General features: G+C 31.4%; 1 long non-coding RNA gene across 2 annotated transcripts; it reads right to left on the reverse strand.

Moving 5' to 3' along the window:
- Positions 1 to 12,252: 12,252 nt before the first annotated feature.
- LOC139872153 (uncharacterized) lies at positions 12,253 to 14,714 on the reverse strand. 2 transcript variants are annotated; one of them, XR_011766900.1, is made up of 4 exons: positions 14,226 to 14,714; positions 13,140 to 14,050; positions 12,969 to 12,988; positions 12,253 to 12,762 (listed from the first exon to the last, which is right to left on the reverse strand). It is a non-coding gene; the product is annotated as an uncharacterized lncRNA (long non-coding RNA). The 2 variants fall into 2 exon arrangements; XR_011766901.1 differs by having other exon boundaries at positions 12,253 to 13,228; positions 13,907 to 14,050.
- Between the last annotated feature and the right edge of the window lie 3,288 nt (positions 14,715 to 18,002).

The raw sequence follows: 18,002 nt of genomic DNA on the forward strand, positions 1-18,002 counted from the left end.
ACTGAAGGGCAGAGCACAAACGCTTGAAGATATGCTACGAGCATGTGTTATTGATTTCGAAAATAGTTGGGATCGACACCTTCCGTTAGCCGAATTTTCCTACAACAACAGCTACCATTCAAGCATTGAGATGGCGCCGTTTGAAGCACTTTATGGTAGAAAGTGCAGGTCTCTGATTTGTTGGAGTGAAGTGGAGGATAGACATATTACGGGTCCGAAGATAATACAAGAAACTACCGAGAAGATCATCCAAATTCAACAACGGTTGAAAACCGCCCAAAGTCGAGAAAAGAGCTACGCTGACATTAAAAGAAAAGATATAGAATTTACAATTGGAGAGATGGTCATGCTTAAAGTCGCACCTTGGAAAGGCGTTGTTCGATTTGATAAACGAGGGAAATTAAATCCAAGGTATATTGGACCATTCAAGATTATTGATCGTGTCGGACCAGTAGCTTACCGACTTGAGTTACCTCAACAACTCGCGGCTGTACATAACACTTTCCACGTCTCGAATTTGAAGAAATGTTTTGCTAAAGAAGATCTCACTATTCTGTTAGACGAAATCCAAATCAACGAAAAACTTCAATTCATCGAAGAACCCGTCGAAATAATGGATCGTGAGGTTAAAAGACTTAAGCAAAACAAGATACCAATTGTTAAGGTTCGATGGAATGCTCATAGAGGACCCGAGTTCACCTGGGAATGAGAAAATTAGATGAAGAAGAAATACCCGCACTTATTTCCAGAAGATACGTCAACACCTCCAACTGCTTAAAATTTCGGGACGAAATTTATTTAACGGGTAGGTACTGTAGTGACCCGAACTTTTTCATGTTTATATATATTAAATGAAATTGTTATTTACATGATTAAGTGTTTCCAACATGTTAAGCAATCAAACTTGTTAACACTTGATTAATTGAAATAGGTTTCATATAGACAATTGCCACCTAAGTTGACCGGTGATTCACGAATGTTAAAAACTTGTAAAAACTATATGATGACATATATGGATATATATATATATATATATATATATATATATATATATATATATATATATATATATATATATATATATATATATATATAGTTAACATGATATTATGATAAGTATCTCATTAGGTATTGTAACAATGAGTTATATACATAAAAATGAGACTATTGAATTAAGAAACTCGAAAACGATATATATAACGATTATCGTTGTAACAACGTCTTACTAAATACATATGAATTATATTAAGATATTGATACACTATGTTTAATCATGATAAATGATAAGTAAACATGTCATTAAATGTATTAACAATGAACTACATATATAAAAACAAGACTACTAACTTAAAGACTTCGAAACGAGACATATATGTAACGATTATCATTGTAACAACATTTAACTGTATATATATCATACTAATATATATATTAATATATCATAATATCATGATAATGTAATAATTTAACATCTCTTTAGATATAATAAACAATGGGTTAATAACATTTAACAAGATCGTTAACTTAAAGTTTCAAAACAACACTTACATGTAACGACTAACGATGACTTAACGACTCAGTTAAAATGTATATACAAGTAGTGTTTTAATATGTATTCATACACTTTTGAAAGACTTCAAAACACTTATCAAAGTACTTCTACTTAACAAAAATTCTTACAATTACATCCTCATTCATTTTCATCAACAATTCTACTCGTATGCACTCGTATTTGTACTCGTATAATACACAGCTTCTAAATGTATTTACTATTGGTATATACACTCCAATGATCAGCTCTTAGCAGCCCATGCGAGTCACCTAACCATGTGGGAACCATCATTTAATATCTAGTATGAAATATCTCACAAAATAACAAACTAATGGAGCCTATATGATGGATCAACATTCACGTGAAGCATGGTGCACACAAACACTTTCATTTTTCAACTTACATGCATCAAACTACTCTCTCTCTCTCAAGTGTTCTTCCATTGTTCTAAGTGTTCTTCATCATCTTCATTAAAATCTCGCTCAATCTAGTTCATAAATCCATACATAAACCAAGTTATAAAACAACTACTCAAGAACACACCAATAACACTTCCAAGTTTGCTAGCTCACTTCCAATCTTGCAAATCCACTTTGAGTGATCATCCAACCTCAAGAAATCTTTCTTATTTATAGTAAGATATATTTATAATATAAGGTAATACTCATATTCAAACTTTGATTCAATTTCTATAACTTTAACAATCTTATTTCGAGTGGAAATCTTACTTGATTTTGTTTTCGTGTCATGATTCTACTTCAAGAACTTTCAAGCCATCCAAGGATCCTTTGAAGCTAGATCTATTTTTCTCATTTCCAGTAGGTTTATCCACAAAACCTGAGGTAGTAATGATGTTCATAACATCATTCAATTCATATATATAAAACTACCTTATTCGAAGGTTTAAACTTGTAATCACTAGAACATAGTTAAGTTAATTCTAAACTTGTTCGCAAAAAAAAGTTAATCCTTCTAACTTGACTTTTAAAATCAACCAAACACATGTTCTATATCTATATGATATGCTAACTTAATGATTTAAAACCCGAAAACACGAAAAACACCATAAAACCGAATATACGCCGTCGTAGTAACACCGCGGGCTGTTTTGGGTTGGATAATTAAAAACTATGATAAACTTTGATTTAAAAGCTATTCTTCTGGGAAAATTATTTTTCTTATGAACATGAAACTATATCCAAAAATCATGGTTAAACTCAAAGTGGAAATATGTTTTCAAAAATGGTCATCTAGACGTCGTTCTTTCGACTGAAATGACTACCTTTACAAAAATGACTTGTAACCTGTATTTCCGACTATAAACTTATAATTTTTCTGTTTAGATTCATAAAATTAAGTTCAATATGAAACCATAGCAACTTGAATCACTCGAAACGGATTGAAAAACGAAGAAGTTATGGGTAAAACAAGATTGGATAATTTTGCTTGTTGTAGCTACGTGAAATTTGTAACAAATTTATACAAATCATAACTTCACTAACTTATATTGTATTATACATGTATTCTAACATATATTATATAATCTTGGGATACCATAGACACGAATACAATGTTTTGACATATCATATCGACCCATCTATATATATTTCGGAACAACCATAGACACTCTATATGCAGTAATGTTGGAGTTAGCTATACAGGGTTGAGGTTGATTTCAAAATATTATATATACTTTGAGTTGTGATCTAGCCTGAGACTTGTATACACGAGGTCGTGGATTGATTTGAGATAATATATATTGCTTTATTTCTGTACATCTAATTGTGGATAACTAGTTGTAGGTTACTAACGAGGACTGCTGACTTAACAAACTCAAATCTTTAAAATGTAATAAAAAATATTGTAATTATATTTTGATCATACTTTGATATATATGTACATATTTGTTATAGATTCGTGAATCAACCCGTGGCCAAGCCTTACTTCCCGATGAAGTAAAAATCTGTGAAAGTGAGTTATAGTCCCACTTTTGAATCTAATATTTTTGGGATGAGAATACATGCAGTTTTGTAAATGTTTTACAAAATAGACACAAGTACTTGAAATTACATTCTATGTTGGATTATGAATACCGAATATCACCCTTTTAGCTTGGTAACCTAAGAATTAGGGAACAGACACCCTAATTGACGCGAATCCTAAAGGTAGATCTACGGGCCCTAACTCCCCCCATACTGGAAAATGGTATGCTTTAGTACTTCGAGTTATTAGTACAGATGAATTTCTGTTTTGGGGATATTCGATATGCATTTTGTTAATGTCGGTTACCAGGTGTTCAACATATGAATGATTTTTATACAGATTGTATGTTATTAAAAAATGAAATCTTGTGGTCTATTATTACGATTTGATAAATATATAGGTTAAACCTATAACTCACCAACATTTTTTGTTGACGTTTAAAGCATGTTTATTCTCAAGTGATTATTAAGAGCTTCCGCTGTTGCATGCTAAAATATGGACAAGATTTGGTGTCAGCATGCTTGTATAATATTGTTTAAAACTGCATTCGAGATTTACTTTGTTGTAACATATTAATATTGTAAACCAATATGTATTGGTAGTGTGTAAGTGTGATATTTTTAGATTATCATTTCTGGATAATCTAGGTGGTGATTTTTTTAACCTTGTCGATAAAATACAGGTTATGATTTGTTTTAAAAACGAATGCAGTCTTTGAAAAACGTCTCATATAAAGGTCAAAACCTCGCAACGAAATCAATTAATATGGAACGTTTATAATCAATATGAACGGGACATTTCAAAATAGATACAAGTACTCGAAAATTACATTCTATGGTTGGATTATCGAATCGAATATCACCCTTTTAGCTTGGTAGCCTAAGAATTAGGGAACAGACACCCTAATTGACGAAAATCCTAAAGGTAGATCTACGGGCACTAACACCTCCCATACTGGAAAATGGTATGCTTTAGTACTTCGAGTTATATTATACAGATGGATTTCTGTTTTGGGGATATTCTATATGCATGATGTTAATGTCGGTTACCAGGTGTTCAATCCATATGAATGATTTTTATGCAGATGCATGATATTTATGAGAAATGAAATGAAAATCTTGTGGTCTATTAAATTAATGGAAATGATTGTTTATGATAAACTAATGAACTCACCAACCTTTTGGTTGACACTTGAAAGCATGTTTATTCTCAGGTATGAAAGAAATCTTCCGCTGTGCATTTGCTCATTTTAGAGATATTACTTGGAGTCATTCATGACATATTTCAAAAGACGTTGCATTCGAGTCGTTGAGTTCATCAAGATTATTATTAAGTCAATTATAGTTTGATATATTATGAAATGGGATGCATGCCTGTCAACTTTCGATGTAATGAAAGTTTGTCTTTTAAAAACGAATGCAATGTTTGTAAAATGTATCATATAGAGGTCAGAACCTCGCAATGTAATTATATATTATTGTATTCGTCCTTATGGATTAGGACGGGTCGTCTCAAGTTATAGGTTTAACCTATATCATAAATCGAAATAATAATAGGCCACAAGATTTCAGTTATTTAACCGCACACATATCTCGTGTACAAAACATGCTACACATCACCTGTGTATAAAAATCATTCATATGATGAACACCTCGGTAACCGAAATTACCAAAATGCATCTAGAATATCCACATCATTCCGGAACTCTCATCGGATATGATAAAATCTAAGTACTAAAGTATCCGTAACCCGGATGGGGCTTGTTGGGCCCAATAGATCTATCTTTAGGATTCGCGTCAATTGGTGGCAATTATAATAAACACCAATTCTTAGGCTACCAAGTTAAAAATGGTGATATCTGGTATAATAATCCAACCATAGAATGTAGTTTCAAGTACTAGTGCCTATTTTGTAAAACATTTATAAAACTGCATGTATTCTCATCCCAAAATATTAGATAGTAAAAATGGCACTATAACTCACTTTCACAGGTTTTCAATTCGTCAAGAATAAGACTTGGCCACGGGTCGATTCACGAACCTATAACAAATATATACATATATATTAAGGTATGATAGAAATATATTCACATCATATTTTTATTTACGTTTTGACGATTTTAGTTGTCAAGTTAGCAGTCCAACGTTAGTAGTCCACAATTAGTAGTCCAATGTTAGTAGTACATATATAATTCAAAATATCACCCTGTAATAATCAAAACATAGTATACACGTATTATATAAGACTCAATCATGACCTACAATACCGCTATTGTAGTTACATGTATTGTGTAGGTGGGTCTTTCGATTTATCCGACATATTGTGTAACTAATGTCTTAACTAATCAGGATTACATGATATTGTCTCGGACTCATCCGAGACTAGTATATTACATGAAATTACTCATGACATGTTAGAATACATGTATAATACAAGAAAAGTTAGCTAGGATGTGGTTAGTATAGATTTTTGTAAAATCATCACGTAGTCATTTTAGCCATTTTTAACCAATATTGTTTTGCTCATAACTTCTTCATTATAAATCCGTTTTGAGTGAATCAAATTGCTATGATTTCGTAACGAACTGAAATTTGTAAAACTAAACTGAAAAAGTGGTGGTTTATAGTCAGAGTTACAGGTTACATGCCTATTTTTAAAGAGGTGGTCATTTTCGTCGAAGAACGACATCTTGATGACCATTTTGAAAAACATGCTTCTACTTTGAGTTTAACCATGATTATTGGATATAGTTTCATGTTCATATGAAATATCATTTTCCGAGAAAAACAACTTTTAAATCAAATATTATCATAGTTTTTAATTATCCAACCCAAAACAGTCCCCGGTTTTACTACGACGGCGTATGTCTGGTTTTACGGTGTTCTTCGTGTTTCCAAGTTTTGAATCATTAAGTTAGCATATCATATAGATATAAAACATGTGTTAAATTGTTTTTAAAAGTCAAGTTAGAAGGATTAACTTTGTTTGCAAACAAGTTTAGAATTAACTAAACTATGTTCTAGTGATTACAATTTATATTCTTCGAATAATATAGTTATATAGGTATGAATCGAATGATGTTATGAACATCATCACTACCTCAAATATAGTAGGTAAACGTACTGGAAATAACAAGAAATGATCTTGAGCTTCAAAGGATCTTGGATGGCTTGAAAGTTCTTGAAGTAGAATCATGACACGAAAACAAGTTCAAGTACGATTACTACTTGAATTAAGATAGTTATATTTATAGAAATTGAATTAAAGTTTGAATATGAATATTACCTTGAATTAGAAAGATATCCTACTGTAAATAACAAAGGTTTCTTGATCTTACATGATTACTTGGAATGGATTAGAAAACTTGGAAGTAGTCTTGCAAACTTGATATGATTCTTGAAATGTTCTTGAAAGATTGTTTTGTATGATGATTAAAGGTTGGATTTATGAGCTAGATTGATATAGATTTTGATGAAGATGATGAAGAACACTTAGAACATTAATAGAGAACTTGAGAGAGATGTGTTTGATGCATGAAAATTGAAAAATGAATGTGTTTGAGTTGGTGATGGTTCACGTGAAATTGGGGAGTCCATATAGACTCCATTAGTTTGTATTTTTGTTAGATATTTCATGCTAGTTGCCAAATGATGGTTCCCACATGTTTGATGACTCATTAAGGGCTGCTAAGAGCTGATCATTGAAGTGTATATACCAATAGTATGTACATCTAAAAGCTGGGTATTGTATGGGTACAATACCGAAAGAATACGAGTAGAATTCTTGATGAAAACGAATGGGAATGTAACTGTAACCATTTTTGTTAAGTAGAAGTATTTTGATATATGTCTTGATGTCTTTCAAAAGTGTATTAATACATCTTAATACATTACATTTATATACATTTTAATCGAGTCGTTAAATCATTGTTAGTCGTTACATGCATGCGTTGTTTTGAAACCTTTAAATTAACGATCTCGTTTAATGCAATTAATCCATTGTTATTATATCTAATGGGGTGTTAAATTGTTATATTATCATGATAACATAGTGTATTAATATATATATATATATATATATATATATATATATATATATATATATATATATATATATATATATATATATATATATATATATATATATATATATTAAGACGTCGTTACAACGATAATCGTTACATATAAATATCGTTTCGAAATCCTTAAGCTAATAGTCTTGTTTTATGTATATAGTTTATTGTTAATATATATAGTGAGATACTTAATTATCATTTCATCATGTTAAACATATATATATGTCCATATATATATATATATATATATATATATATATATATATATATATATATATATATATATATATATATATATATATATATATATATATATATATTATCATGGCATATACAAGTTATAACATTCGTGAATCATCGGACAAACTGGGTGGTCAAGCGTTTACATAAAATCCGTTTCAATTAATCAAGTCTTAACAAGTTTGATTGCTTAACATGTTGGAAACATTTATACATGTAAATATTAATCTCATAATATATATATATATATATATATATATATATATATATATATATATATATATATATATATCATCATGGAAAAATCCGGGTTATGATAGATTCTTCATTAATTAAGGAACTGTTTATTTAAACACATAAAGGATTGGGCCGTTAGGATAACCGAACGTGTTCATGGAAGTCAAAACCGACTTGGCCATGGTGTTCTTTATGGTTGAGCTCTTTTTAAGGGCCTAACTACCTTTTAAACCCACTAATTAACGAAAGCATCGAAGCACATCACGTCTCTCGGATATGGCAAACCCTGTATTCTATTATGCTTAAGAAAGTTTAGACCTTTGTGGAATGTTAATACGTCACCCAACCGAGTCGCTCAATTGGATGAGCCGTCTGAATATGTATGCCTGTAGTCAGACTGCACGGGCGTCGGGGGTAAGGGACGTTGCTGTCTATTCAGAATCTTCAAGCCTATCGCATTACCTAGTGACATGTCTTACGACATGGGCGTTTAGAACCAGTGTAATAAATACAAGGTCAATACCTATTCATGAGCCAGCATTTAATAATCTCGGCAAAGTAACTGATGAAATCATAGTATGCGCTTGTTTTAACCTTATCTGAATTACAAATTTTATCGCATTTTACTTTACCTTGTCTTATACATTAGAAAACCCAAAATTAGGTAACAACCACTACTCCTTTACTTTAGGATTATCTTAAGCTTTACTTATAGGTTCGATTCTACTGATATCTCAAAAATACGACTCTAGTTCATACTTCCCTTACTCATAATAAGGAGTAGTACGATTTAGGCCCCGCTAAATATAAATTTAAAACTATTGTTCGCTACCCTGATCAGCTGATTCTGACGCTGTGCGACCTGACGACACCGCATAAATAAAACCGCCTGTTTCGGCCATATCATCCAACTACTAGATTGCCATAGGTTTTTAGTAGTAATTTGCTGTACTATGTTTGTTGTAATCGTTATTTATGTTTATGAATAAAAAGTGTTGTTGAAATAATGAAATTGCACGTTACTAATCTATTACAAGTAACTTTAATTTATAAAAGGTCTAGGTGTATTCACAATGACTATCATACATCGTATCGAACTCAAGTGCGTCTTCAAAAACTCCAAATAAAACATACAACTCAATATTTTCTGAAAGTATACACGCTTTTCCTACTAATGTATACCATTCTTCATCATAGCACGTTGCTTCGGGTTCAGCAACTCCGGGTTTGTAGTAGTATATGTCCATTTAAGTTGGATTCTCTGGTAGCTTTTCTCAAAGGAACTCTTTCAACTTCTCCATATTAAAGCCCTGAACATCTATGTTATCAAGTTTTATGCCCTTTAGAGAGTTCTGTTTTTTCATCATCCCATTCAAAATCACAACCATGATACACGTCAATTGAAACGTATTTCGGATCCATTTTTGTTATGTGTTTATGAAACAATCAAAATTCACTTTTGTAAGCATGCATCTACAAATAATCCGAAGTTTTAAAGTTCGGTTTCAGACATTTCAGAAAAAGCATGCAAAACCGGTGTTAGAAAATTCGATTTGTCAGGTACTAGACATGTCATAAAAAGTATTTTTTTTTTTTTTTTGAAGGCAAGCCCCCCAAAGTGTAGGTAGTGAGGATTGAACCTTGGTCTCCTTTGGAGATTTTCAAGCACTCAACCACTAGACCACCCCTTGGGGTTGTCATAAAAACTAATTAAAGATATGTTACTGTTACCTTTTACTGTTCGTCAGCTTTTACTGAAACCAGATTTTGAAATGCAAGTTTATCAATTTTAAACTACTCTATATAAACTGACATCTATTAGAAGAAACAGATGTATCACTCTCTTCTCCAAACAGCAATTAAAATTGTAAACATCTCACCAATTCTTCTTCAAATTAATGTCTATTGGAATGGTAAGTTTTCACCACGATTCACACTTTACTCTGGGTACAAATATAAGTACTTTCAAAATGTGGATGTTAGTCAGATAACAATTTCAAAGGTGTTTGAGTGGATCAAAGAAAAAACTTCAGTGGAACACTCCGGCGTGATGTTTTGGAATGAAGCTAAAGGAAAATTCGAGCATCTTTGCCAGGAAGAGGAATGAAATTCAATCAAAAACGAAGCAATTGTGAAAAATCAACCTCTTCCCTTGCATCTAATTTAATTATGTGTTAAATTTACTCTATGTGTTTTTTTAGGTTATGTATTTTTATTTTCAAAAAAATGTAATCGTGTTATTATTATTAATAAAAGTTTTGTTCAAAAAATTTTTGTTTGGATATTACTATTATTAATATTTTATTCTTTGTAACGTGATTATTGAATTTAAGATAATAGTAGCGTAAATAACTGTAAAATAACGTATCAAATCTAAGCGTTAATAAGTTAATTAGGGTTTAAATTAATGTAAAATACTGCAGGCACAAAATCGAAGTTTGAAACTTCGGATTTGGCCAAAATCGAAGTTCCAAACTTCGGTTTAGGGTTTTCCTGACAATCTAAAGCAAAACCGAAGTTTGAAACTTCGGATTTGGCAAAACCGAAGTTTCAAACTTCGGATTTACCATTTTTGCAAAAAAAAAAAAAAAAATTCTATTTTTGCAAGTAATCTGATTAAAATTACTATTTGGAAAAAAAATCAATTTTGATGGCACCATAAAGATAATATGATTTTTGTATTGAAATGTACGGATACACTAATACATCGTGTAAGTCAACTAGCTTTAATAGCCCGTGCGTTGCACGGTGGCTTAAAAAATTAATACCAAGGGCTGGAAGGATAATGTGCATACCGGTTTACAACTACATTTATCAGTCGTTATGTAGCCTTGCATCATCCAATTAGTTCAGCGAAGGTAACAACAATCGATTCTCTAAACGAAATCTGAGTGTCCAAATAAGGATTTTTATCGCTACAAAACAAGTAAACAAATATCAGTAAACATAATTAAATTTCAATATTGATAGCAAATTACCGTTTAATAAAATTACGTAATCAAAAAATCATTCTCACACCAAACCTGGATAAAAATCTAAAATCATTCTCATACCAGGCCCTATACCTGTGGACCCGACTCGAACCCGGTCCAATTATATCGGATTTTGAGTTTCTCCATGGATGTAGTAGGATTATTCACGCCATAAGACCAAATCTAATGTAGCGACAAATCAGGAAAGAAACGCCCCAAAAAATGACATGACATATGATTTGGAAAAAAATATGACGCCGACGCCGTTAACCCAAACGCCCCCTGACGCCTCAGGGGCGTCAGTCAAAAAACTGACGGAAACAAGGTACGCGTCAGGGATGTATGGACCAATCAGGTTTCAACATATATTATTAATTAATATATTTTATACCCAACTATCAATAAAAATTTACCATATCACTTATCACAAATTTAACACTCACCATTAAAATACTTTACTTTTTGACCTTGCCACATCACCACATTTGCTTTTAGTATCACTGGCAGGGTTAAATATGGTCTAGGGGAAGGTGGGAGGTGGAAAAAATTGCTTTGAAATTTGAATTGGGTTTCCATTGGTGAGCATTTTTGGGAGTCTATATTACTTTTTTCGTTCACATCAGTTCACGTTTACTTGGCACTATCGTTTTGTTGATGCAAAACAATCGCAAGATAAATTAAACTGTTACACTTCAAGATAGCAAGCAGTCATGTAGTAAATTAAATCAAATGATACTAAATGGGTTATCAGTACAAAAATGAAACTAAATTAGTTTGACTTGCAAATGTACAAAAATAAGAACTTTAGACAAAATGATTATGCATACACTATATATTCTTAAGTCAATGAAGCATTGAACTCGACAATAACTGGTTTCCGATATAGCCTGCTTAATACCAGTGTTGCTCCTCTTATTAATGTTTACCCCACATAAAGCTCAACTATAACCTCTTGTCACTGATAACTTCTACAGAAACAATAAATAATTAATGGTATATATTAATGATATATATATATATATATATATATATATATATATATATATATATATATATATATATATATATAAAGAATAAAAAAAAAAAAAAAAAAAAAAAAAAAAAAAAAAAAAAAACCATCGTTGTAAGTGAAATGGGGATCCTTTTGCAAGTCCTTCAACTTCTTTGAAATCCATTTTAGTTATGTTGCATTATATATGATAATTGACCAAACATTGGTTTAAAGTAATTTTCTTGTTATGAAGTGGTAACTGGTAAGCATGTCCATAGTGAAGCTAAAATGTATGTTAAATGTAACTAAACCTTCCAAGCATCTATGTAGTACTCTTTTAGCTGTATTTTGAGAGAGTGGGTTGTTGCTTGATTCTCGGTGGCTATAGATTGCCTTTGGAAGTTATGTATGTGTTGGTGAAGTAATGAAGATTATATACCATTAAGCAGTCTCAACATAATCATACCGCTCATCAGTTAAAGCCGACATTTTGAAATAAAAAACGTGCAATGATGCCCTCTTGTTTGATCAAAATATGATTGGTTCACATATATATCTTGCAAGTAGAAGAATTTTGGATCCCATGAAACACATACATGTAATGTTTCTTAAGATGGAACATTAGAGCTTACCGATCAATTCCTCAAGATTGAATATTTGATCCATGAAAAATGAAAGATGCAAGGACACCAAATCCTCTCATCAACCTCACCTATAAAAAGAAAGATTCAAACATTATTTATTTACATCTGTTAACATACTTTACCAATTTATCCTTTTGAAATGATGATATCGATTTGCTTAAGGGTATTTGACTATTTGAGACATTTGACAAAGAGCCTAATACTTTCCTTTTTGTCTAGTCAAAAATCACAAAACCATTACCAATGAATGAATAAATTAGGACCGAGAACTCACATTCTGTGTCTTCCTTGTTACTGTCAACACAATTGCAGCATATAAGTATTTTTATATGATAGTGAATAAACTCTAAAAATAAAGCTACTCCTTCATGTTGGTTAGCGAATTAGTTTACAAATATCTTACACGTCTAATTCTAATGTATGTATTAGTGAACAGATTGCACACCTTAAGAACGTGACCGGGCACGCACAAATTCTCCCAATCTGTCCTAAACATCAAGTGCAACAGCTCTATCCTGGTGTTTCTTGTTCTTGCTTATGTAAACAATAAGGACGATACAGGTTTAAAAATGTTTGTAACAAAGAAAGAAAGAGAAAGAATATATAAATAGTTACAAACCAATAAGGAAAACAAACAATAGTATGAGAGATAGCAAGGCAGGTAACATCATATCTGTTAAAAAATGTAGTTCTCAATATGATATGGCACTATTGTATTGTCTAGTGTTAACTTTTATTCAGTTTTTTTTTTTGCATTAACAGGTTGATGCAAAATGCCGACATTTTCAATTTAACAACTTTGAATTAAGATTTTGTTAACATTTTTAATTTTGGTCAATAGGGGTAAGAAGTTCAACTAAGTAGCAACGAATCATTACAATGAAATGATGAATCATAAAAATTTTAATGAAATTTTTTATAAATTTTTCCTTCACATTACAACTCCTATACCAAAAACTAACAAACCCCCTCTCATCAGTAAGTAAATAACACTTTCTCTTGCATACCGAACTATGACCCATTTCAAATATAAAGTGGTCATCTTGATCCAGTTCATCAACATAGCCATAGATTTAACACAAAATAGTCTCATAGCAGTAATGTTGACTCAAGTGCAATCTGACTAAATACATTTGACCCATAAAACTAACCCACAGAGCAAGAAGTAAAACTAACCCATAAAAGTTACACAGTAGTAAAGTTGACCCAAACCTTTAGTTGTGTAGCAGTCTTAACCCAGATCGTTGATGTAGTGGCAATTTTGACCCAAACCATCTATGTCGTGGTAATTTTGACCCAGAATGGGAGTGTTGCCAAAATTTTGAACCATATCACTACTATAGTGGCAATTCCAACCTATATTAACAATCCAACCATATCACTACTATAGTGGCAATTTAATTGAGGTAATTATACATTAAAATCGTAATAATATATAATATTAATAATACGAATAAAACCTGAAATAAAATTGAAAATGCCAATGCACATTGTGTTAGACTTGAAACAATGTTTGGTTGTAATGACATACCTTTATTCATTCATCTCTAAAAAAATTAAAATGAGGAATGAGTAGGTATACGATTGAGGAGACTATAACCTGCAAACACATTGACAAGTTTAAAAGTTGATTAGATATTGGTGATATTAAAACTGAGATTTGTAAAAATGTCGCATTCATTAAGTTCGTTTACACTCCAGTTCCGATTTGTACAAAACAGAATAGGTAATGGTAACATGACTAAACAAAGATAATTAACAACCGCCAATCGGTACCGTATTAACGTAATTGTACACAAAAAACATAATTAGACCAAAGATGTAATCTTAATTGAATATACACCTTGCATAATCGTTTGAAACCGAACCATCTGGTATAGAATCTGACATAAATTTATGCATTAATCATTATGAGATGATATCAACGATTACCTTGATATCGACATCTTTCTTGTTGATCGAATTGTATGTCACCAACACAAGTTGTGCAAACAAACAAAAAACACAAAAATTAAAAAAAAAGAAAAAAAAAAAGAAAGAGAGAGAGAGATGAGAAATTCGGAACCCTTGACCGTTTACAATCCGCAATAAAATCATGATATTATGGAAAATATCATAAACGAATCAAATGAATAAATTATGTAAACCAATATTTCGATTCAATATTACCTAGATTGAAAATTGGTACCTTTATGACGGTCTTTGACGGAGGAAAGAGATTTCTTCAGCAGCCTTGATTCGATTAGATAAAAGTTGAAGATCGACTCAAAAAAGGTATAATAAACAGATTCACCACCTCGACTATAATCAGTAGAACACCCAAAGGGTTCTATAGGTTAATCAAGCTTCAATCGATATGAACAAATTGATATGTGAAAACGTTCGAAAATCGATATGAACATATTTTTATGAACAATCGTTATGAACAATATGAAGGATTAATATGCAAGGTACAACATATAACTATATGGCCAAATTCATTCGAGCCTTCGGGGTCACACATATACACTGAGACGTCAAATAAATATATATATGATGTATATATATTACTCAAGTAACAAAATAGTAAATCGAAATTAATTCATTTACTATTCATATGAATAGTAAATGAAACGAAATTAATTAATTTACTATTCACATGAAAGTGACATGATAGAAATTATTAATTATAAGTTTCATAAACTACCCCTGAAGTATTTGAGAAATACGACTTTATGATATTACGTAAATCAAATTCAATATCATTCTTTCAAAAAGTAAAATATTCACGGATTGATATAAGGTTTACGGGTGTTTAAAGTGTAATATATATTCCTTTCTTTTGCCTTCATAAGAAGATACGAGAGAATTAAAAAGAGAGTAAGTAAGAATATCATTTTGAGTTCATAATATTAATCAAAGGTTGATTAATTATTACTTGGGTTTGGACTAGCATCCATTGACGTTGTTTGAAGTGTAGTGTGGACTATCCTAAGAGACGGTCATATTTTTGATCGTAAGTTTCTCTCCGTCTCATCAATTTCTCCAAGAAAGGTATATCGTTAACTCCTCTTTTATTTTATATTAATGACAATTATTATGGTGTAACTGGATCACTGGGAAAGATTAATTGTGTGCATGTTTCATTAAATAAGTGAAAATTTAATCTTGTATAAATTTTGTTCATAAAATAATTAAAGATTATTATTTTAACTATCCGCTGAGTTAATCTGATTTGGTAAAAGTACACACGATTTTCCAACAGTGGTATCCGAGCCGCTTTTACACCATCTTAATTGTCGCGTGATTTTCTTTAAATTTAGCTTTGTGGTGAATTGGTAAAAGTCGAAACCTTTTTGGTTTTTAAAGTCAACACGGTTGATTTAGACTTAACCTCATGACGCACAAATATGATTGAAAGAATATCACTATTTTAAATTGTAGATTTAATTGTTATGGCTTGAATATTTATTATAATTGTTGATTGTTATATTCCATGGTTGTACACATGCATTGTAACCATGGACAAGCCATATGTAGGTTTTAATAATGTAGTTATTAGAATTGTGATTGCACACATAGCCATATTGCCCCGACCTATGTATGTTTGTTGTGATTGTTGATTACGGCAATATTATGTCATGTTGATTATTTGTATTATTAGAAAGGCCATTTTGAAGCCAAAGTTGTATTATATTTATTTTTCTTTTTCATAGTATTGTATTTAAGTTTATTTCAATTTGTAAAAGTATTAGTTTAGTTGTAATTTCAAATTTAAATAAATGTAACAAGATGAAGATTGAAGATACAATACAACATGCTTTTGGCTTAGAAGATGGCGAACAGGTCAAATTGACAACGATGGCGTTTTGTTAAGTTTTCACTTAATTCTTGAATTAAGTGGGAGCTACGATATTACCCTTAGTTTGACCTCTTGATCCCATGTCGGCTCATGGGATCAAGCATAGGATTTTTGGGCTAGGCTATGTGTGTGTGATGCATGGTTGTGTTTTATTTTTGCATTTATATATAATTGTTGATTAGAATATATATGCTAAATGTTTTTGATGAAAACATCAAATAAAACCGGTAACGAGTTTCAAGATTAAAATTGATGATTTTAAAAAGTTAAACTCTAACGAGTTTAAAGTTAAATGTTTTTTTTGAAACTCAAATAATATATATGGGCGACATCTTTTAAAATTGTTTTAAAACGATACACAATGTGTATTTGTAACTTTTATATATAAAATAAAATAACAAACTAGACGCATAAACACGATCGACATATATAAAATTGGTTAAAATGATTTTTAACAAATAGTGTAGCGAATCTTGTGTGCATGCATTATTCGTTAACACAAACTTTTTTAAAATACCCGTCAAATTTAAGTCATGCCATCCAATGAGCTTGCAAACACTCCTCGTTATTTTTTGATTACGGTGAGACCTAATCGAATTATAGCCACGAGGTGGATTTTCAGTTACGAGTGAGACTAGGCTGAATTTCCACTGTTTTCAAATTGGACGACTTAATCGTATTCACGGTGAGACCTGAGTTCGAGGCAAGGATGGGACAAACATGCTAGTAGATAATAGTGGTTTGTTGAACTACACATATTTCTGAGTCCCATAAAGATCTAAGAGTTGCACTTGTAATGCAATTGGTAACCGCTACCTACCAATAGACTCTATAACTACTAGCTGATCAACAGATGTAGTTATGGAACCTCTATGTGGATCTTAGGCTTTCGTAAATTAATTGTTTTTAAAATATATAAAAACTTGGGTAGTTAATTTATTAAAGTTTTATATCGAAAATACTAAATTGAATCTTGTTCTTATGTAGATGTCAAACAATCAAAACGTAAACCAAAACAATCTCCGTTCTTTGTTGGAGAAGGAGAAACTCAATGGTTCAAACTTCCTAGACTGGCAGCGCAACTTGAGAATCGTTCTCAAATATGAAGGGAAGTTGAACAAAATTGAAGAACCCTTACCCGATGCTCCTCCTGAGACAGCTACTGCTGCTCAACAAACTGCTTATCGGAAGTTGTTCGATGAGCAAGAGAAGATAGCTTTAATCATGCTTGCTAGTATGACTCCTGACCTCCAAAAGGAAATGGAAGATCGTACAGCATATGATATGATGACTGAGCTGAAAAATATGTTTCAGAAACAAGCTAGTCAAGAGTTGTATGAAACTTATAAGCTTCTTCAAACATGCAAAATGGAGGAAGGTCAGTCAGTGAGCTCTCATGTCTTGAAAATGAAAAGCTACATTGACCGATTGGAAAAACTTGGAACTACCTTGCCGCCTAACTTGGCT

The sequence above is a fragment of the Rutidosis leptorrhynchoides genome, chromosome 10 (assembly GCF_046630445.1).
Source record: "Rutidosis leptorrhynchoides isolate AG116_Rl617_1_P2 chromosome 10, CSIRO_AGI_Rlap_v1, whole genome shotgun sequence".
Lineage (NCBI taxonomy): Eukaryota > Viridiplantae > Streptophyta > Magnoliopsida > Asterales > Asteraceae > Rutidosis > Rutidosis leptorrhynchoides.